Below are 23,002 nucleotides of genomic sequence, written 5' to 3' on the forward strand. Positions count from 1 at the left end.
TTTTGTGATACTAAAAATTTGTCATTTTGCCATGCACACCTTTTTATCATTTGCTCTTTGACTGATCTCAACTGTCAATGACCAATGACACCCATCCGTACGGAATGTTAAATCAAGATTACATCACCTGTCCTGTTATTCCAAGAAGTAGTCATCCACAGTCTTACAATCCAACATGTAGAATATCGTTACTATGAGGCCACTAGCAGCTAAATCTGATACTTCAGTCCATTACTCCCTAACCTCTTTGTCATTAACATGCACTTAGTCATACATGTTTACAACCATTGCATTTAAAGGCTTAGAAAATGCATTCCTCTGACAAATAAAAACCCTATAGGAAGTCCAGACATGCAACGACCTCCTCAGAGTTTTATGCTGTAATAAAACATGTTTACATGCTTTTCGTGTATTTGGACCCCAAGGCCAAAAGGGTAAAAAAGGTTATCATGTAGCTGCCATCTGCCCCAACCTTCAAAGGATTCTTTTTATTCCTTGCCTTGAGGGCACTTATGATTTATTAGATTTTTACTGTTTTATTTCCCATCCCCATCTTTCAGAGAAGTAATGTTTTAGAAGAATCTCAGATGAGAGGAGGGCTGGACAAAGTAGCTGGTGTTTGTGAAAAAGCTGAGGATTTATTTTGCTACCCTAAAACTTCTTTGAAGGATTTATTGCAAAGATCAATACTTGAATTTGGATTGGAATCAAAACACAGACCTTGACCTCTTTTGAGTCCTCCAAAAGAAAAACTAAATGTTTCTTTTGGGGTGGTAGACTACTCAGAGTTTGAACCCATTAGAAACTACCTCTCATCCCTCTTTGCTGTTGAATAAACCTGGCTTACCATTGATGTCTAGTTTGCATTTCCTAATATTTTCCCTCTCAGCTTCTCCATTTTTTTGCGTAACATTCTTCTGCCTTTCTCTCCCATTAACCGTGGTGCCCTGCTATACATCGTTGTCATAAACACTTGTTGGGTCTCAGCTTTTTAGTGCCCCTGCTTAAAATTGGCTTTCCGAAGGGAGCGCGATGGTTCCTCTGCATTGACCCATCTCTAGTGTGGCATAATGATTTTTTTCACGCCACATTAAGTTTACACTGTTCTGCCAGCAACTTGGGCCAAGGCCCAGTTTCTAATTGGACTAAGAGAGGGAGAGAAGCAGCAACAAAAGATAACATCAGGCACCTTTCAACCCCAACTTCATCCATGTCAGTCTCTTCTGTTTTTAATTTTTCTTGCTATACATTTTTCAAAACTGTTCTGTGGCTATGAATAGTCACTGTGTTTCCCTCAGTCTCGTCTGGACGATAGAAAGAAGAATTTTGATTTGGCTTTGCTTGTTTACTGCTCACCTCAGGCAGATTAAAAGTCAGTGTCAGGTCACAGAGTTGGCCAGATTAGGTATTTGGGATTGTGGTGCACACGGCCAGGCTGCCGGTCACAGCCAAAAAGCTACACATGGGTGGATTTCCCTAGTAGGCTTATGCTGCGATCAAGCATGCTGACCCACTGGACTCTCTTCATGTGTTTTCTTTCCTTTGGAAAAATAAGCCACCCCTGAGCTCTTACAATCATTTAGCTAGTTTTAGCATTGAAGGAAAGTAAAAAAGAACGCTGACCTATTATAGTTTAAGTAACATAACTTTGGTTTCCATGCTGTTTTTTAAAGTATATTGTTGTAGAATGTCTGAATGAATGAAAAGTATTACAGCAAGGCAAATGTTGCTCATTTGTGTTATTGTTTCACTCCAGTTTAAGAATTTCCAGAGAAAAATCTTCTCTGGTGGACAACATAGGCCCTGTGACTTGCTTACAAAAAACAATGGAGAAAGAAACCACCCACTATGCAGGTATTAACCATCTCAGTTTTAACAACGTGAAGGTGTTGAAGCATGAAAAAAAATAATACATGGATTACCTTAAATCTGAGGTTTGTGCAATCACTTCTGCTGTTTCCTCACTTGTCACAACCACTCATGCATGCATGCTAATAATGGAAATGTAATCATGACATGATGTGCATAGGTGGGAATCACAACTCTTTGCATGACTGCTTTTTAAGATGTTAACATTGGAATGACATGTTTTAATTTGCTCTGTTAGAAGGCAGCCCCTAGGACACACCCATGAGGCCCATCCATTTCCACAATTTACCTGACATCCTGATTATAGACAGCTGAGCAGAAACTGACAAGCAGGGTAAGCTCCGATTCTCTGTTGAAGTGTGCACTGGAATCTGATCTATTAGATCAATATTTGACAATAGCTTTATAACTGACACCTGCTATGAGAGGGCATGCTCACAGCATAGCGCCTCATACTGAACTCTGCCATTCAAACTTTTGTGGGATGTCACCTGTATTGTAAACACTGTATCTGATACCAATGCCGTAAATACAACTGTCATGTAAAAAAAGAGCTGTGTTTACAAAAACATTTTGTAGTTTTACCCGGTACCCTTGACAAAATACCAAACATGTTTGCTTAGTTTTCTTTTTCCTTGCTGTGTTCGTTGACTATATATGGTGGCTTGACTCAAGCCAAAATAAAACCAATGTCAGTTTTCAACGTGTTCTCATGAAGAGATCTACGAAAAGTTCTGCACAGAAATTCGTATGAAAAAACACACTGATAGACCGCAGGACCGCACCAGAAGTCAAAAGACGCCTATCCGGAAATGTAACCATGCACAAAAACAACATTGCATGACTGATTTTAGCCAACAAAAGGTGAAGGTTAGGCATGAAAAACAGTGAACTGGTTGAGTACAGACAGGAAATGAACCCCGCTCCCCTGGCTTTAGGAGCCTACCCTATCTCCATTCACAGCGGCTTGCTGTCATACTACATCACACACTTTCACTAAGGGGAATACACACACAATAAATACAATGAATACACACAAATTACTTTGCATTACTTTTCGTTTTACTATTCATTTTTATCATGAGTTTCATGAGGGTGAACATAATTTCAATTGAAAGCATGCAAATCTGCATTGAGATGTTTTTCAGGTCTGCTCAAGTAAAGTTTCGCAAGTCGTTCACATTGTTGGAAGAAGAAAATATTTAGCAAGTCTGTGCTATCATTCTTGCAGGCATGAGGTTAGGTCTGTCTGATGAATACACTGACAAATTGAGAGATCTAAGGTTTATATTGCATAAGCTACATACCATCAGTCTTGTTCATGAGATTCTGTACTGTACTCATAATACTTTTTTAAAAGTGAACTGGGATCGCTTCCAAGCGCCTCACATTCTGCTCCTCGACACTGTACGTGAAATACCGAATTTTAATTGATGGCAACATTTAAACCAGGTCCCATGTAGTTAAAAATAGAGCTAGAGTGGTTAATACAATGAGACTGGGCTTGTTGTAAGAAAATACAACTTTCTTATGAGCTACTTGAAATGTTTACCCTTAATAAGGTTTGCTATTTTAATAATAAACACCACAACTGTACTTTAACTGCAGAAATCCCTTCACAGGTATTTAATAACACAAAATAATATTAGTTGCATGTATTTTAGAATAAAATAAAATGTACAATTGTTCAGGGTAAGAATAAAGAGGTTTACAAAACTAAACTTCCGTTTCTTTTTGGGGGGGTTTCACACATTTCATCTCATCTCATCTCATCTTCACCCGCTTATCCGGGGTCGGGTCGCGGGGGCAGCAGCTTTAGCAGGGGACCCCAAACTTCCCTTTCCCGGGCCACATTAACCAGCTCTAACTGGGGGATCCCGAGGCGTTCCCAGGCCAGTGTGGAGATATAATCTCTCCACCTAGTCCTGGGTCTTCCCAGAGGCCTCCTCCCAGCTGGACGTGCCTGGAACACCTCCCTAGGGAGGCGCCCAGGGGGCATCCTTACTAGATGCCCGAACCACCTCAACTGGCTCCTTTCAACATAAAGGAGCAGCGGCTCTACATTTCCTTTTACTTTAAAAAATAACCTGCATAGTTAGATACTTTTAAAATACCTTCAGTACCCTTAAAGTTACCTTAAAAACAGTATTATTTGATATACTACACTCAAAACTTAATAGTTTACCTGTAGGCCCACACACATTCATATGAAACACGTTAAATAAGATGTTAACCTGTTGCAGGTCTGTTTATTGAAGCTTTTGTGCGATGGGGCCTGAAAACTGTAATAACCGTTTCACTCAGAGCTGAGCACAAAAATAAAATCATGTAAATGTGTAGGTTAGTACTCACGAATCTAAGGTTTTATTAGTAGGGGTAGAAGGAGAATGGGGACAGTCTCACTCTGATAATGACAAAGGCTTCAGAAATATCCCAATGCTGAAGCTACTATATACTAGCACATTAGCACCAAATAGCTAGCACGTCGCTTACACGTGTTATACGTCCAGTCTCTTTTCACTATGGCAGTTAGATACAGGCATACATATATTCACCTCTTGCAGGTCACACAGAAGTTTATATCAGGACCACGAGTAGTCGACCTCCATGATAAAACTTAAATGCTCTCCACACACAAAGCCTCCACTCTTAGCTTATTGGTAAATAACGTTTCTTTCCTCCTCATGCATGCTAACCTACTCTAGGACTAGCTTCTCCACTCGTCCCGCCCCTTGCACAGTGGCTTTACTCTGATTGGCTCGTGAGGTCTTGACACAACCAAAGGCAAAACAAGAATGAAATGATTGATATGTGACAGTTAACAGGTTAGGTAATGCATATAAACCAAGGGTATAAACACGGCTTCTTCCTCTCTCCTTTTCTCTCCGATCACAAATATTTTACAGACTTAATTCATTTAAAGACCTTTATATGAATTTAACTTTTAATTGTAAATAGCCTTATTTATCAAAATGTACATATTATATTAATGCTCTTAACTCTTTATGCTCTGACTGTAACTTATATGATTTTTGTACAGGGCTAAACACATATACAGCTATCAAAACAAACAACAGAGCAATTCGGATTACAAGACATATGGGGGATTACTTAATTTATGCTCAGGATGCCATTACACTGCACTATATCTTTATATAGAAAATATTTGATTGCTGCTTTATTAATGCTCTGAATGTTGAGTAAAGCTCCTATAAAGATATGTTTCAATAGGGAGGACAATCACAATTAAATATTCAGTGATGGATGTGAACCAGATGAGTCTGCATTAGAGGATGCTCAATCTAGAGACAAATTCAAGTCTTCATGAATGTCTCAAGGACTGCAGCACTGTGTTGTACAGCAATTTCAGGCATGTGCACACACACAAACACTGATTATATTCATTATCAGCCAAAGGTACATAGAGGCCCACACACACTGGGCAGCGATGCAAGTCAACTGTGCTTCCTTCTTCTTCAACTAATCTTACCTCCTTTCATGCCTCTCCCTGTTACCTTTCTCGGGGTCCTCATCCTTCTCTCCTCATGAACACTGGTGTCTTCATCAGGTGATGAATGTGTCTTGCTTCACACACTGTCTGGGTTTGGACACTCTTAAATTACCCAAAGCTGTGGCGAGAGGAGGAAAGACAAACTTAAAAATAGCATTTGGACCGGGCCCCTCCATGACCCTACTTCAGGCCCCTTGTCACTCTTCCTTTGCTTCCTTATCCCCCTTCTCACATTCCCTCCTCTCTTTATGTACAAGTAGGGAGGTGGGTTATTGATGATAATTCTGGAGACCTCTGTTACTTTAACACACAAACACACACACACACACACACACACACACACACACAAACACACCATTTCCCCCCATATTTTCCCCCACAGGCCTCATCTCTCTTTCTCCTCTCCTACGGCTCTCGCATGAATAATGTTGTCCCCAAGCCAGAATGAGGTCAGTAAAGTAATGGCAAGACATATTGTGCAGTTAAGGCTGTCTGCAAATGGCCCATCAATAATCAAAGGCCACGCATTAGCAGATGCAACATTATCTCTTTGTCTGTGTGTGTTTTAAAACACAAAATAGATGGTGCTATTGATTATCTCATCAACTGAGCTTTTTATGCAACAATTAATTGTTTTAGGAATAGAACCAAGCATGAAAAATATGTATTTGGTATTAATGGAATCCTTAAGTGTTTTTAAGCCTTGAATATATTTTGCACAGGAAGGACCCTGAGGATGATAGTTTGGAGAAAGATGCATTTGTGCAAATGTGTTCTTTTCAACTGGAAAGAAAGCTCAAAATCCTTAGCATTCCTATTTCTGTGAAATCTGGAAAATAATAAAAATACTCGTTCAGGTTATAGGGACATGCATTGTGGTGCCAGTTAAAAGAAGAAGTCCCCCCACACACACACACACACATACACACACACACACACACACACACACACACACACACACACACACACACACACACACACACACACACACACACACACACACACACACACACACAGCACTTGATAAATGAATTGTTATTCCTGCACTTAAAGTGATGAAGAGCCTGCAGGTCCACTAGAGTCTGTTTGACCTCCACTGTTGGCACATCAGCAACACAACTTGTCATCGAAGTCTGTTTCAACCCAAAGATCTGCAGTTAACCTTTGACTCCTCACCTCGGCTGCCCCCACGTAAAGTGGGTACCCTTAACTTTGGGAGACTGACAGCGTTTTTAAGGAGGGTGTTTTGGGGTGGGGTGTTCTGGGTCACAGATATTTGGGATGTAAAGGGTGTGGGGGGGGGGGGGGGTCATTGGCTGTTGGGGTTGGGGAAATGAGTGGGGGGCTGTGTCAAAAGTCTTTATTGTGCCCCCCAGCCCTCTATTCAATATCCTTTCACAACTCGTCAGCTTAAATATTTACAAACAAACGAGTACCATGGCCTTGTCTGTCCATTTACTCATGCCGATTAGAGAGCTCTTGTTCTTGACTCAAAAGCCCACTTAGAGCCAACCTCCACCAACCTCCCAAAGTCCCTTCACCTATTACCATTTATGCCCCACATGAGAAAAAGTACTGATTTTATCACCTCTGGAGCAATTTGCTTTTGCACTTTTCGTTCCTTGTGTCTCTTTTAACCCATGTTTGACAAGCAGCGAAACCTCACTAATGAACTTACACCAGAGGTTTGTGATGATTTGACTGCAGCTTTCTTGAAAGGTTTAGGCAAAGTTCACTGACGCCCTGACAGGTCTTCCACATAACCCTGACTACAGGCGAGCAACCGATTAAAAGTTTTAAACGGTGCAGAGTTTCCAGATGGAGGAGAAATCAAAGTATGCATTTAAGACATCAATAAGCGTAGCATGTCAATAAAAGTCAGGGAGGCCAGGGCAGAGAGGCAGGCAGACTGTGCCTGTTAAAAGATGCTGACTTCCATTCAAATAGCCTCCAATGCTGCTCTGCTCCACTGAACAAGCTGAACAAATCAATACCATTCATTTAAAGGCATTTCTTGGTGGATATATCAACCAGTACTGAGGACTGTTTTCACCGTTTGTGTGTGTGTGTGTGTGTGTGCTTGTGTGTGTGTGTTTGCGTGTGCGTGCGCGCGCATGTTTGATGTTATTGGCCCATTCACCAAAACAGAACCAGGCATTCAGATAGTCAACATACATATATATTTCCAAGACAAATTCTTATGGCCTCTTATCAAGTTGGAAACGTACAGAGACCCATGGGTCATACTTTGAAGGCTACAGCTGAGTTCCCAAGATATAAACTGAAATAAATGTATTGTGATGAAATTCGGTTGCAGTCCTCCACTGCTGTGGACCAGAACAGACACGTTTTTTTGAGCATATGGTTTTGATTGGGGGATCATATTGACATTCAGACTCTCACTTCAAACTCTCACTTAGAATGATAGGTAGGGATATTGATCAAGAGGCATATAAAGGGTGCCACCCACAGCATCAAGAATGCTAGAGTCTTTCCTCTCTCTTGCAAGGCATTCTTATTTGTGGTCTCTGGTTTAAATGTGCAATCACAATGACTACCACAAAGTGCTAGGTAATGGGCGGTAGGATAATTGTGGCTTATCCAAGTACGTATGCCAATAAAAAATAAATTATGCGTCACAGTATTTTGCAGGATTAGTGAAGCAGTTTAAGCAGTTTATGTCATTACATAAACATACATCCATATTAATCTTATTGAATGTAGAGTTGTGGGGTTTTTTTGTGTTTTTTTTCCTGAAAAGAATTTTTCCAGAACTATTACAGTCGTAATTTTGCTACATCACATCAATGCCATGCTTTTTTTGTCATACCCTTTAGAAATAACATGTTGAACAGATATTTTAATTGTCTTGAGATAAGAGATTAAGTTTCTGTATGACAGGCCATTGAATTTTTCAAAACACTGACTTACAACTGACTTGTTTGATATGTAAAGGAAAGACGTAGGTTTGTGAGCTTATTTTGCAGCAGCCTCATTTTAGTTGAGCATGACTTAAAGCTATGGTCTACATTTTGAAAATCAGTTGAGCCTCTGAGACAGATTTCCTCGGTCAACTTAAGTTTGGGCAAGCAGAGGCCGCTTGCTGGTATTGGTCTTTTCCTTCTCCATGGTAATAGAAGCTCAGGTAGCTGAGCTGCTAAGCTAATCACTAGCCACTAAGAGTTTACAAAGTGGGAGGAGATGAGGCGGGATGATGATGAGCAGGGGAAACCAAGGGATTGGATGGCAGGTACAGGCCAATGGGAGCCATCAGTCCCAAAAGGTTCCCTTTGGTCAATTTCTATGCAGGCCTATGCCTGATAGAAGAAGAAGAATTACTTTATTTATCCCGCAACGGGGAAATTACATTTTTTCACTCTTATTATCAATCATGTTACACACACAGGCCCGAAATACACACACATGCACAGACAGGACCTATACATGCAATTAAGGAGAGATGTCAGAGCGAGGGGGCTGCCAGTGACCAGCGCCCCGAGCAGTTGGGGGTTCGATGCCTTGCTCAACAGCACCTCGGCAGTGCCCAGGAGATGAACTGGCACCTCTCCAGCCACCAGTCCACGCTCCATACATGGTCTACACAGGGACTTGAACCAGCGACCCTACGGTACCGAGCGACCCTACGGTACCCAGCCAAGTCACCTATGGACTGAGCTACTGCCGCCCCATAGATAGACTGAATGGATTTTTTTTGGTTCTTTTTGCTATTCATATTGTGTAGATCGGACTACAGGACCATAATCGCCGTATAAACAATGTTAATAATTACCAATATTCCAAATCATATAAATCGATGTAAGTACAACGGGTCATTATGCATTAGGACACTTTGGCACTGCACTTTTCAAGTTAGAGGCTGCGGATGTACAGTAACACATACAGTAGCTGTCTTGCTGACCTCAGATGAGGGTTAATTAGCGGAAGAAAAGAAAAATTCTCATTATGTCAGACTGATTTACATTCTTGATACAATCACATTAAACTTATATTTCTATTGTCAATCTAGATGTGTCGGTAGCATTTCACTTTAAAGGTCTTAAAGGGTCTTAAAGTCTTAAAGTACAGTATTACCAATGTGTCTTCTTGGGCAGTCTTTATGTGTGTATTCATATTATTCCACATTATTTAACTGCTCCACATTTCTGTCAAACATAATAAAGAATGCAGTTTGGTTGTATGGGAATGTTATTTTTAGGAGACCAGGCAGGTTGGTAACTTTATAAAACAAGTGACGGTGTGTTGCCGTTGCTAGAAGACGTGAATGGAAACAGATTTTTGTTCTCAGCAGAACAAGAAGGATGAGCAAAGACAGGAAAATCAAATATTTGGACAGAAATAGAGGCCTGTGTAAATGTGGAAGATGAGGCCAATGACTCATCTTCATGCACAATAGGTGAGAGACAGTAAATGAGTAAGTGTGTGTGCTTATACCTGTGAGCATATGTGGAGTCAAGCATTGGTATGCAATGGTTGACCAACAATTCACAGAATGATGGATATTGGTCAATTAAAAGGAAAAAGAGGGCAATGAGTTTATTCCATCTCCGATGTGTGTGTGAGAAAGTAAAAATAATGTGAATGGGCATCTATGCATGTTTCTGTGTGTTGGTTAAGATTTTGAGCATTATAAGTACTCTGCAGACCAAGCTCCGCAGTGCCTGAATATAATGAGGCAGCAACACAGCTCACCTGTCCAGCTGCCAGAAAGAGGTCAACCACAGGTGAACGCAGCATTCCCAGACACACACACAAACACACACACACACACACATACATTTGCCTTAACTAATATAGCAAAATACGCTTTTGGAAATTCTTTCACTTTTCAGATACTTTCAATATTATTCAAGTTTTTCAACGTTTTCAATGTCATTACCTGACTTTTCCCCCCACTTTCTTTCCTTTCTATCCATCTTTCTTAAGGAGCACAAAAAGTTCCCCTGCATCCAATTACTCTGCCGGTATATTGTATTTTTTTTATTTTTTTTTCAACAATTAAGATGAGATGACCAACACCATGAAAAGGGTGTTTAAAGAAGCATGCTTGGCCTCTCTTTAGAAGGTATAAGCTGTCTAAGCCTGGATACATATTATGGGGTTTAGAAATTCACTCACTGCATTCTTTAAAGACTTATTAACTCTTTTTCTTTTAATGGAGAAGACAGAGACAGACTTCTCAACAACATACGTTGTTGAGAAGTCAACAAATTGGATTGAGGCTTAAGAGTCTTTTCTCTCAGCTTTTACAATGCTGGATTTGTAGAGTGAAAATGGTTCCTTTGGAATCTAAAAGTATGTGATTGTATGTGAAGTGCAATCATCTGTTTATTCAGTTAAAAAATTATCTTAATTTCAAGATCATTTTAAACATCCACCAACAATGGATAAATGGTATGAACAGATTATAAAAGAAGGGAAATATATCTGTATCCTGGTATTCTTTCAATGAATCTATGACTCTAGTAAATACTGTATCCCTCTCAAGCCCTCCATCTTAAGGACTTTGAGGGCTGGGACTATTCTAAAAGGCTGAGTGTGACAGTCCCTGAGGAGCACAATGCTAAAATGCCACTATGGTAGTCCATTTAGCACTGCTCTCACACCAGAGAGCCATTGGGTCTTAGCAGCCCTAATGGTGTTCACTGCACCAGACTGTTAATCCAAGACTGGCCTTCCACAACTCAGCCCTCCGCTAGTACTCCACAACCTCCCCCCAACAGGGGAAAAGGGGATTTGACAGCCATAGTGTCTCAGAGTCAATTACAGGTCCAAGGCAGTCCCTGAAGAGCCAACGACCGTGTTTGTGACAAAATTACCTGTCCTCATTCCTTCATAAAGATGCAATTTGCAAGAGCAAGGAGAGGTTTTTGTGGGTGGAGTGTATCTCTTCGGAGCGGAGGATCATGGACTCCCCGTAGACGATCCTGTTAGCCCAAATGAATAAATGATGAAATGGGCTAGCACATTGTGCTTTAATGTAAAAGTTGAGTGCAGTTCAGTGAATTCAGACTGCTTGAAGTGTCACAGGTTTAAAGTATGGTGGATCTATAGTTAAGCTCGGGGCATTTATGACTTGCGTGGGAAGGGCATAACTCAACTGAGTGCAGCGTTGGAAAAGATGTTGACAAAGAATGAGGAAGGGAATAACAGACTCAAGTGAGGACTCGAGCAGCAGCATTCTGAATTAACTGCAGCTGTCTGATGGACCTGTAAAGACACAGTTACAGGAGCCGGGCCTGCTGCCATAATGCATTTCTTTCTCATACAAATTTGATTTTTACATCACTCCAGCACTGCTTGTTCACACTTTGCTGGCCAGTTTTGGCTGCAAGGTGTACAGATGTTGTTGTGTAACCCGATGCAAAATAAACACAAGTTTTCAGGTCATGGGCAATGACAGTACCTGAGGCTTTGGCTGGCATACACAATGTTTTTGGGGAGCAACTGTTCAATCAGTTCTGTTAATTCATCCGTACAAATTATTATTTCAAGCTCTCTGTGGCTACCATTTAAAAGTGTTGGTACAGTATAGTTTTACAGCAATGTTTCCTCCAAGGACCTGCTGGTTGTTATCAATAATTTTTACTTGAATCTTTCCATAAATCTTTTACACTTTTTTAACCCTTCTCTCACTGGGCAGATGACTGCAGTCAACCTCTCTGTGGATGGAAAGTCACTGGGCTGAATCTGGATCATATGAGGAAATTTTTGACTGAGTAACAAAACATTACATGTCTTTCCCTTTCTCCAGCAGCTGTAGTTGGGGCGCCCTTGAGCAAAGTACTTAAATGTCCCTGTGGACTCAGTGGTGACTGTTTATCCTTCAAAATATCCTAAAAAATTAAAATGCATGTGGTTGAAGCCTCTAAATTAAACAGGAGCTTCTCCTTTCTCCTACAGCCACATATATATCAATATAATATTTTTTTGTCTAAGCACTGTTTTGATCTTTACACTCCAACTTAACACTTGATATCAATCAGCTTAATGGCTGGAATGTAGATTTAAAAGAGATACAGATGCAGTCTGTGTTGACTTTGACCTGACCTGAATGTATTTCATATATAATCAAAGTCTTAGTCTTAGTGCACAATGATGAGATAAGGGTCGGAATGCTTAACTCAGTATTGAGAGCATGCCCACATTATCGTTCACTGTAAAATAGATAAATTTGTATTTTCTATCAACAGTATCTGAGCACTGAATTATATGCACTTTTCTTTATAAAAGTCCTCCAACCAATACGACCACATAGGCTATTTGTTCCCACCCTCTAATATGACCAAGGACCATTTGGTTATTTAGCAACTAAACTACTTGGTTAGGTTTAGGAAAAGGTCCTGGTAGGGTTCAAATTAAGTATGCTTGTTACATTACACAATGTAGCATAGTATGTTATGTACATAACTAACATACATAACAAGTTAACTTCCAGACAAGTAAGTCTGGAAGACGACTTCAAATAAGTCAACATCGACTTTTGATATCACGTGGGACACAAAAAGTAGTTTCCCTTGGTGAAAGTCCTGTGTTTGTCCATCCAACCCAACCTCCTCCCAACCTGGACTCTGTGGCTCTTTACTACTTCATCTGACTTCCTCCTTTGCTCCCCTCATAACTACTACCCCCACCAGAGGTCACCGCCACTGTAGGGCTGCGAGGTACGGGCTAAAATGTATATCACAGTATAATGTGAGGCACGGAAGGTAGTATTGTCAGTATATCACTGTATAGACATTTTTCTGTAGAATTTCAATATAGATGCTTTTGAATGGGTAAAACACTGGTATGGCAACTGTATGGCAGCTATTACTGTACACTTTACTGTAGTACTCTGACATGTTTCATTTATTAGAGAGCAGAGCTTTTTATACTGTAAAACAACAGAAACCTTAAAAGTGAATACTTTTTGATTAAACTGACACATGTAGCAGCACAATGTTTCCATTTCAGCTCTGAGTGAGTGTCTCAAATGCATTATGCTTTCATTTACTGTCGCTTTTCTCTCCCCTCTCTCTCTCTCTCTCTCTCTCACACACACACACACACACACACACACACACACACACACACACACACACACACACACACAAGCACACTCACTCATGAGGTGGAGACTCCACAGCAGTGCACTGACAACTCAGCAGTCTAATTTGTTGCTCCCGCTAACAATTTTACCTGTTCTATTTCAACAATGCTGACTGGATTGAGCAATGAGCAGAAGTCCCCTAGTCCCTACTGTACATTGTAAACTGAAACACTGCAGCGCTGTCCCGTCCAACTCCTTTTCCTTCAAAGAAATGTCTGAAATGGCTTAGTCGCTTTATAACCAAGCAGTCTGTCTAGAGGTCTGTATAGTTATACTGTAGCAAACTGGTGTTGTTTTTAGGTGATTTAATGATGGTAAACACACAACGGCACATACTGCCAATGCACTTTGGTGGCACATGCTCGCTGAGTCCTTCCTGACTCATGAGGGCTCTATCAGCACAGAATAGGCAAAATTCATACTGTAGATGACTTCAAGCTCACTGTGTCCATAAACTCTCAGTCCTTGGCAGTGGCCCGGCTTCAAAATCCAACCTGTGGCCCTGTGCTGTGTGTCATGCCCTATATCTCCCCCTTTCCTGTCACTCTTCAGATGCTCTAATAAAGAAGGAAGGAAAAAATCTGGCAAATTCATACTGTTTATACCAGCCATGCCTCGTTAGCTGTCAGAATCTAAAAAGACTTAATCAATTTGTTCTGAATAGTATCTTGTATGACGGTATGCTCTGTATGAGAACACTAGTAATTCTATACTGCACAACGACATGGCAGCTGGCATTCAACGATATGAATCTGACATTTAAATCATTCCCTTAAATAATTAGCTGTCCCAAAGCTATTTTTCTCAAAAAAAAAGTCACAATTCAATCAATCAATTTTGGAGTTATCTATTAACAATATGCACAGTTAAAATAATTTACGGTTGAGGTAAGATGTCAGGTTCTTTTAGCCCATCATGGCAGTTTAATTAGATTGACTGATTAAATCAAGAGTAAATGATCAGAAGCCAAATTTAAATGATTTCCACTTTTTAAAAGATGACTAGCATTAATCACGTCTTGTCCGGGAAATGTGCAGCTTGCAGCAAATGCTTGTCCTTTCACTTTCTCTGAGTACAAGTACAACTCTTAAATCCAGCGTATGGAAATCTGACATCCATACAGTTCAACAGTGACAATAGAAACAAGTCATTACACAATTGAATACGATTTTTTTTGCCAGAAGATGTCATGCTAATGCATTTGGCAAAACAGTTAGGGCAAACCCCTTAAAAACTCTGTTTTCTTTTGTGATTTATATCCTCTGTAATGATTCCAAAAAATGTGTTTAATCATTATGTGGCAGTAAGCTGACGGTGCTTCAGCTGCCAGGGAGAGTGTTTATTTTCACAAATCTCAGAGAAGCATAAACACAGAGGGCTGAGTGTGGGGGTGGCCATTTTCATGCCAAGTCTGCGGAGTTCTGAAAGCAGCACCAACCCTATGTTGTTCTGCAACCAGACAAGGTATTCCTTTTCATCCGGCATGGATTCACCTCATTTCATGTCAACAAGGCCCTTTAAGCACGGAAACTAGGTGGAAAAGGAAAATAAAACCCAACGGAAATCTCTGTGACTTGTAGTTGACAGACAAACCTCTTCCTCTAGACAAGAGGAGGATGAAAAATGAGGCTCGTGTTGCAAAAACAAATCATCTGAATCCATCTTAGGAACTTGTCATCGCACGTTACCTCTCTGACAAGATTCTTATCTTCACCCTCATATGAAATCACTGCTCACTCACCCCTGAATCATTGCTATTAAGGGTGCATGATTAAATCTGAAGAGTAAAAAAAAGTCTCACGGTGCTGAGCTGTTTCGTGTTTTTGATAGGTTGAGGCATTCTTCACCAACACACGTTAGCCAGGTGACGCCACAGCCAGATGCAGGTGTGTCTGCTTGTCTCTCTGTCAGACTTGACTAAGCCAGGACAGAGACCCTGCCACTCGGTCACCCCACACCCCCCCCACACCCCCCGTTCCTCCCTCTTCAGCCTTAAATGCCTGGACTATCTGGCTTAATCAATCACCTGTGAAAAGAGCAATGGCGTAGTGTGTAAAGGGAGGACTGTGAGGAGCAGAGCGGGTGGATGAAGAAAAGAGAGAGAGAGAGAGAGAAGAGAGAGAGAGAGAGAGAGAGAGAGAGAGAGAGAGAGAGAGAGAGAGAGAGAGAGAGAGAGAGAGAGAGAGAGAGAGAGAGAGAGAGAGAGAGCGATAGACCTGTGAGGTGGGTGTCAGGGACAGGTGGCCAGGGTCAGTATCTCTCTCACCTTGGCAGCTCCTCTCCATGTGCTCTTGACAGGCTTACATGCATCCACCCACCTGCACAAGAGGGGCCGCGGGCACACACATAGAGTAGGCGTCTCCCACACACTTGCACGTGAATGAACGAATGCAAGCTCGAAGACACCAGCAAATAGCATAGACTGCTTCGGGCTGCTGGCGCTCCCTAGGGGAACACTTGAACTATGCTAATGCATGCTAGTTCATCAATTTGGTCCTGGACACAAAACACTTTCTGGACTGCCTGGGCATGCATATTTCTCAAGGTTAAAAAAGTTATCAGATGGCCACTTCTCTCTGAATGAATCTCCATATAATGAAAGGAAAATCAATAGCTGTTGCCAATAATGTGGCAGATGGAGTCAAATGCATCAGATGCACCCAATCCTTTTTAATGCAATGTCTGTTTTCTAGTTGGGACATGACAATCAAAGCAGACAATACTCGTGTACAGTTCTCTTAATAATGTTGACCAAAGCCATTAACTTACTCAAAAAAACAATAATGGCGCTATTATATATTGCTGTTGTTGTACGTTAGACAAGTCCAAACAGGGAAACTACATTTAAGGAGTGATGGATGTTTTGTGCATAAGTAGCTAAAACAACCAAAGTGTCAGCCACACTACAGAACACTGACTGTGCTAGAAAATATGATGGTCAATTAGACCAAGAAACAGATGGAGGGGCTTTATAAAATGAGTGAGATTGATGCAAAAAAAAGGAAAACACAAAGGATTGTGGAAACGGAGCATCGATAAAATGGGGGATTAGGATTAAAGAGTGAAGGAGAGAAGCGTTGTGATGGTATTATTAAGAAATTTCATGCATTTGTAATTTCCATTTTTATATTCAGACTTGCGTTTTTTGCCAATGAAGAAATCTCATGAATATGGAGTATGTCATTGTAACGGTACTGCTCCTTTACTGTACATGGTCAAAATAAACACTTCCTTTTCCCGGTGTTCAATTGACAGAACATGGCTTACTACTCTGCAGCAGTGTGTTGTCTGCTGCCTGTTCATTTTCGAAACTGTGTGAGTTTTGTGAGAAAGCAAGCATGTTGCAGTTTAACCGTCTTTATGTTTTGTAAGAATGTAAATGTTGGAAGTGGAATTAATTGAATGAGTTCATATGTTTGCATCTACTTCCACAACTCATTCTCATGAGCGGAACACTTAGGCTTAGGCATCAAAACGACTTGATTAGGATTGGAGATAAGTTTTATACTACGTCTCCTGCTTTTAACACACTGAATACCCATGACATAAATACATGGAATACACACAAATTATTGTACATTACATTCTCTTATTATACGTACGAAAAATGTATGAGGGCAGTCTGACTTCCACACACAAAGATAAAATAGAACACAGCTAAGCCTGTACACACACATACACACAAGCAGCTAGGATATGGAGACGTGATTTGAACAACTATTGGCAAAGACTCCCTGCTGATTATTTTATTGGTCCAAGCCATCCAGTTAAACACTGTATTAAATTGCCTTACAATGTACCCTAAGCCAACATATGTGTAGGAATAATTTGCGCCCCCCCCCCCCCCCCGCCCTAACACAATAACATGTCAGTACTGTAAGCTTCTCAGTCAGCATTTTTTTTTATCTTAAATCCCAGTGATCAGAGACTTTCTGTGTAAATCCTGTCTTTTTGCCCTCCAACGCAAGACATAGTTGTTTTCATTACTTAGGCTCTGTGATAGTGGATTTAGACTCTGTAATGATGCTGATAAGAACAGTATAAGTAGGGGAAACAGAAAGATGTAAAGAAATGGCAGAAGAAGAGAAAGAAAGACATTGGGACTTATAGCATGAAAATGGTCCCTTGTTTCAATGATGCTTAAAAATAATGAGCAGAAAACCAGATGCATAATTTACAGTATAGTTAGGGAATGACAAAAATTGTCAGCTGGAGAATAATCTTTTTTTTCTTGCAATGTCTGAATAAATGAGCAAGAGGAGGGAAGTCATTTTCAAGCGAGGAGCCAAAACTTAAAAATCTGCTCTTGCTTACACAATAAAATGTGGTGGTCAGTCTGATTTGTGCATGATTGACAAGAACTAAAGAGAGTGGACATTATCATTTGTCACAGCTAACACACAGTGGGTTAATCACTGCAGCTCCCAGCCTGTGGTTTAACATGAAGGAGACACAGGAAGCAGAATCATCTGGCTTTCTGTAGTCTCAGCACAAAGCACTTAACCCTCGACAGAGGTCTAGGTTCAGCCTCAAAGAACAGCTCCTCACGATAAGGACCCCCCATGTTCCCCTGCCCCAATGTAAAGACTCCTTTTAGGCCCCTGAGGGCCAAGCAAGGAATAGCTGCTGTCACAACAAGTTGGCTTTTCATTTGTTTTCTAACCAGAGTAGAAGAGGTAGTTGGGCAGAGAGCAATCATGAAACATCTCCCAGAAGAGAAAGAGCCAGATCTCCTCCTCTTCAGATACAAACAGGACAAGCTGGAAAGGCCTACGTTTGTTGGGTGTGTGTGTACATATATTTATTTATCTATTTATTTTCAGCTTAACTGGATGGGAGTATTGCAGGACTTCTTTAATTTGCAACCTTTCAGGTAAAGGAAATATCTTGAGATTCATAAGGTGCACCACAGATAATCCAAGTTTTCTTCCTTTGGTGGAAGAAGGTATCATTGATGAAAGATTGAGCAAAAGCAGGCAGACGCTGTTGGCAAGCACACACTGTGGCCAGTGGCCTCAGGGGATTTGCCAGATGTATCCAATTTATCACAGAGACAGGTGAGAGGTGGGAGACAGACAAAGGCCCCCCACGGGTCCCTCTGTGTCTCTTAGTAGCCATTTTCTGTGTGTTATTGTGTGTGTGTGTGTGTGTGTGTGTGTGTGTGTGTGTGTGTGTGTGTGTGTGTGTGTGTGTGTGTGTGTGTATGTGGGTGCGTGCGTGCGTGTGTGTGTGTGTGTGACCGTGTGTTTGGGAGGTAGAAAGAGAAAGAGAGCTTGGAATTGGACAAATGAAAGGTTTCCTCATTGTAATAATCCAATATGTTGTGATATGTTTTCCCTTGTATGGACAAATTACATTAAACATGAAATATACGACCTGTAACAATAAAGATCTGCTTTGCTATAAACCCTCTCTAAACAATCAGGTAGTACTTCCCAAAATAAATCCTAACATTCAACAAGTGATCCTCTTTAAGTTCAAGCTGCTTGTTTGCATTATACAGAGCCAGCAGTGGGTAGTGATAAACATCAAGCACCATTATTGAACAAATAAAGAAAGGAGTGGCATTTACAGAAATTGACACAACAAACACAAAAACACAAACCTCAGACGGTTTTGTTGTCTGCTTCTAATGCATGTAAAAAAAATCTCGATCTTTGGTCTGCGATACCCTTAACATGGTGAATTCCATGCCAAAGAATGTTACTGAATGGGATCCTACTCCAATTAGCCCCCTGTGGTGCCATAAAATTCAAGTGTGCACAGTCAGCAAACAGCCCCTGCCCAAAGTAGCTTAGTCCTATGCTTCTGGGCATTGCTTTCAATGCAGGTAGGTTCACACACATTGCCGAAATGAAATCCCTGTGCGATCAGGCTGGGATCTTTTCCCAATGAGACACATGGCTTCCAATAGACCCACACCTTTGCAGATGAATATTACCTAAATCAAGGATTAAAGACTCTGAATGTCTCAAGCCAGCAGTGAGCGAGCTGTACTTTACACTTGTATTTTAGGCATCTAGGTTATCCAGAGTGACAGCCTAGAGGCACAATTTGACTGACAACAACATAGAACAGGTGGCCAAGTTTAACTTCTGCCATTGCAATATCAAATCGCCCACGATTAAATTATTTAATTAAGATTAACACCACAAAAATGAACGCCAATACTGAAAGTGAATTACTGATACATTTGAAAGCAAAATTTTTGGCTTGAAGTAGTATGTGTATGACTACATCTCAGATTGAATTTCATCTTCAGCTTTATATCGTTGATACGTTGACACCAACATATACCCGGCACAGGATAAGCGGACGTTAATGGGTGGATGGATGGATATACTTATGTCAAAATATTTTCAAAAGAATTTTGGAATTCAGTTCACACTCAATAGCAAGAAGAAGGAAAATGACACACAAACCATGTTCTACTTGCCAAACCATGGAGATTTAATAAGTCAACGTGGTGCTTTCAACTCTACGCCTGAAGTGATTTAATGATCTATAAAAAAAGCTCAACCTTTCTGAAGACTGTCATCACCACAGTTCATTATTCTTCCAAACCTGTGAACTTGCAGGGCAAGTCTTGCCTCAACATCATTTAGACATGCTAATTACAGAATGTAACAGCAATTATGGATGTTTTTATTTTTTTCTTCCCACATCTGGTAGAGCTGTCAAGAGTTTTCTACATCCTGCCGCTGGTCTATTATGCCACGTCTTAATATATGTTTGAGTTGGCACCATGCCAAGCATTTGAAGGTGAGTCAGTATTTGCTTAAAAAGGGGTATGACAGTTTTCAACAAAGCTCTTTTTTTTTTCAGGCAGGGATCCAGTCTGGGAAAGGGATGGCAGAATGTTCTCAGCTTACCTGAGAGTTTGGCATAACAAGGGGAGGATGCAATACTGCTGCTAAGATCCAATCTAACATTTAAAGTTATATACTTCAAATTAAACTGAATTGTTATTAATGAAAATATTGTAAAAAATAGTCACAGAACTGCTTCTTTAAAAACTCAAATGTCCTGTTGAAAAAAGAACAGTTTGTTCCATCGATCAACTAGAAAATATAACATTTTAAAAAACAATACATGGCACAAACTTGTTAATTGCTCAGTGACAATGTGATAACACAGCTAAGAAATAAATGTTTCATGTCATAAAAGTATGTCCTGCCACCCTTCTATGCTAATAAAAAAAATGTTTTTTCCTTTCTGGGATACTGTAGAAACAGGACGGACTCATAGAAGAGGACTTGCTCTGTACGTAGATATAACTGGCTCATTCTAAGGTAACAAAGCACAACCATTCTAATTTTCAGCTGATTACACACTAAATAAATTAATATTGTATTCCATTTCTGCAAACAGATCCCCCTAAATCCTACACACTGGACCTTTAAAGCTACAGTTACATTCATAGGTTAAGATATAATGCAAACACACGTAGTGCTAAATAATTAATTATCTTATATAATTAACATAACTCAGTAAATATTTCAATTTAATAAGCAACTGTGATCACAGTGAGGCATTACCAATAAGTTCCCCTCGTTAAATATTAAATACATTTTTTGTGAAGAAATAAAGAAAATATTCAGAGCATTGTGGTGCAGAGCTGATTTTTGGATATGAAATCTGTTGATTAACTCCTGGATGACGAGTTGATTGGTGACCTGATCAGTGATCCTGGAGATCAGTAATCCAACACTGAGAGGCTTTACACATATAGACCTTTCTGCAAGACAGACACTGGCTCTCGTAGGGAGTTTTACATTCAGATCAGGTTCTTCTGGCTTGGTCCTTCTCTAATCTCTAGTCCTATTCAAACTGTTTTATAAAATGTGAGACATGCTGCCATTTTTCTGTTAGATTACTGTGCAAGTAGGATGGTTTAATAACTATTTCTACAGTATTAGTGCATGGCTAAACACCTTTCAATGTAAGGCGGCTAAATATTGAGGTTAGGAAAGAATTGTGGTAGTAGTAGTAGTAATAAAGAAGAAATATGTTGGTCTGAGAGGGGCTGCAAACTCATCACTCTGATGATGAAAAAACAGGGTGAAAAAAGCAATATTTCTTGATAGATACTCTTTTACACCATTAAATATCAGAAAAAGGGAAGCTTTTGACCATTAGCGTGTCAGTTCAAACCATAGACAGGCAGGATAACAATGAACGGGGAAATAAATAAGTAGCACTTCCTCTTCACAGCGACTGGCATATCCTTGTTCGGTACACTTCTAGTTTCTATTGGAGCTGCTCAGTGGACAAAAACTGAGGCAATCATGTGGTGATTTTTCAGTGTTATTCATAACTGGTTGAAAATAGTTCCTCATTGATACTGTTGACAGCATCATTTGAGGGTTATCCTAAGTAGCCAAAACATTGTTCCTGCAAAGACATATTATTGTTGAGTTGATCAACGATAATTTTTCAACGCTTTGAGGACCGCAAATTAAATATCATTCATGCCCCTCTGTGTTGTAGCAGTGGCAGAATTCTTAGCAGGTGATATTTATCTAAACCTCAACAGGTAAAGCTAAAAGTATCTAAATGGCTTGTGGTGATTCCCAACAGTTCCCAGAAATATCCTTTGAAACCATGTTTACAATCTTGTTCAAATTATTTAATATGTTTAGGTGGAGAGAGCAATAAGAAGTCTCACCCCTTACTCCAAACACATCAAGTCTTGTGGCTACATAGCATTCTGGTCTCCTGAGGCTACTGTGGGTGCAGAAGCTGGCATCTCTGCCAGTTTGACAAAGGTTTCTTCATGTTGTGTAGTGAGAATTGGTGAAAAAATAACTCTCAAAAGAAGCACATGTTGGCTTCTTGAGGCTATTTTGCATTAATGTCTTGCACGAGACACTGACACTTCCTGTAGATGTCGCAAGGTAGTTTTTAATTTAATGTGTGTTGTTTTAGGGGTAGAAAACTTCTCTGTGTATATGTAATGAGTGTTACATCCAACACAGTGCGGTTGAATATGAATGCCTGCAACAGACAAAAGAAATATTTTGGAATCATTTCAATTGTATGTAAGAGGTTGACTGAAGCTCCAGATGGTGGAAATTGTTTCTTGATAATAGAATATACTATCAAAAACCACAAGCACCACACCTAATCTGGTAATGCGTTTTTATCATTATCAGTGATTGACATTAATATGAACAATACAGAGTTCAAATCAAAAACAGATTAAAGGAAACCTCTCGCTTCCAACCTTTCTCCTACTAACACAATATGCCTTTTATCATTTTAGCATTGTAAAATTTAATTTCGCTTTAATGTTGCTTGTTCTTTGTGCCATGGCAGTACTTTTCAAAGCTTTTTTTTTTTACTTGTAGTGGCACTGAGAAGACAGAAAAGATACATGACTGACTGCATACTATGATCGTAAATTCATTAAAACCATCTCTACAGCCACACATGAACCATACGAAAAAGGCATTTGTCATTACTCCTATCATCTTTTTCACTTTCCATGTTCCCTTTTTCCCAAGCACTGA

This window comes from Echiichthys vipera (genome assembly GCF_963691815.1).
Source record: "Echiichthys vipera genome assembly, chromosome: 3".
NCBI classification, from domain to species: Eukaryota; Metazoa; Chordata; class Actinopteri; order Perciformes; family Trachinidae; genus Echiichthys; species Echiichthys vipera.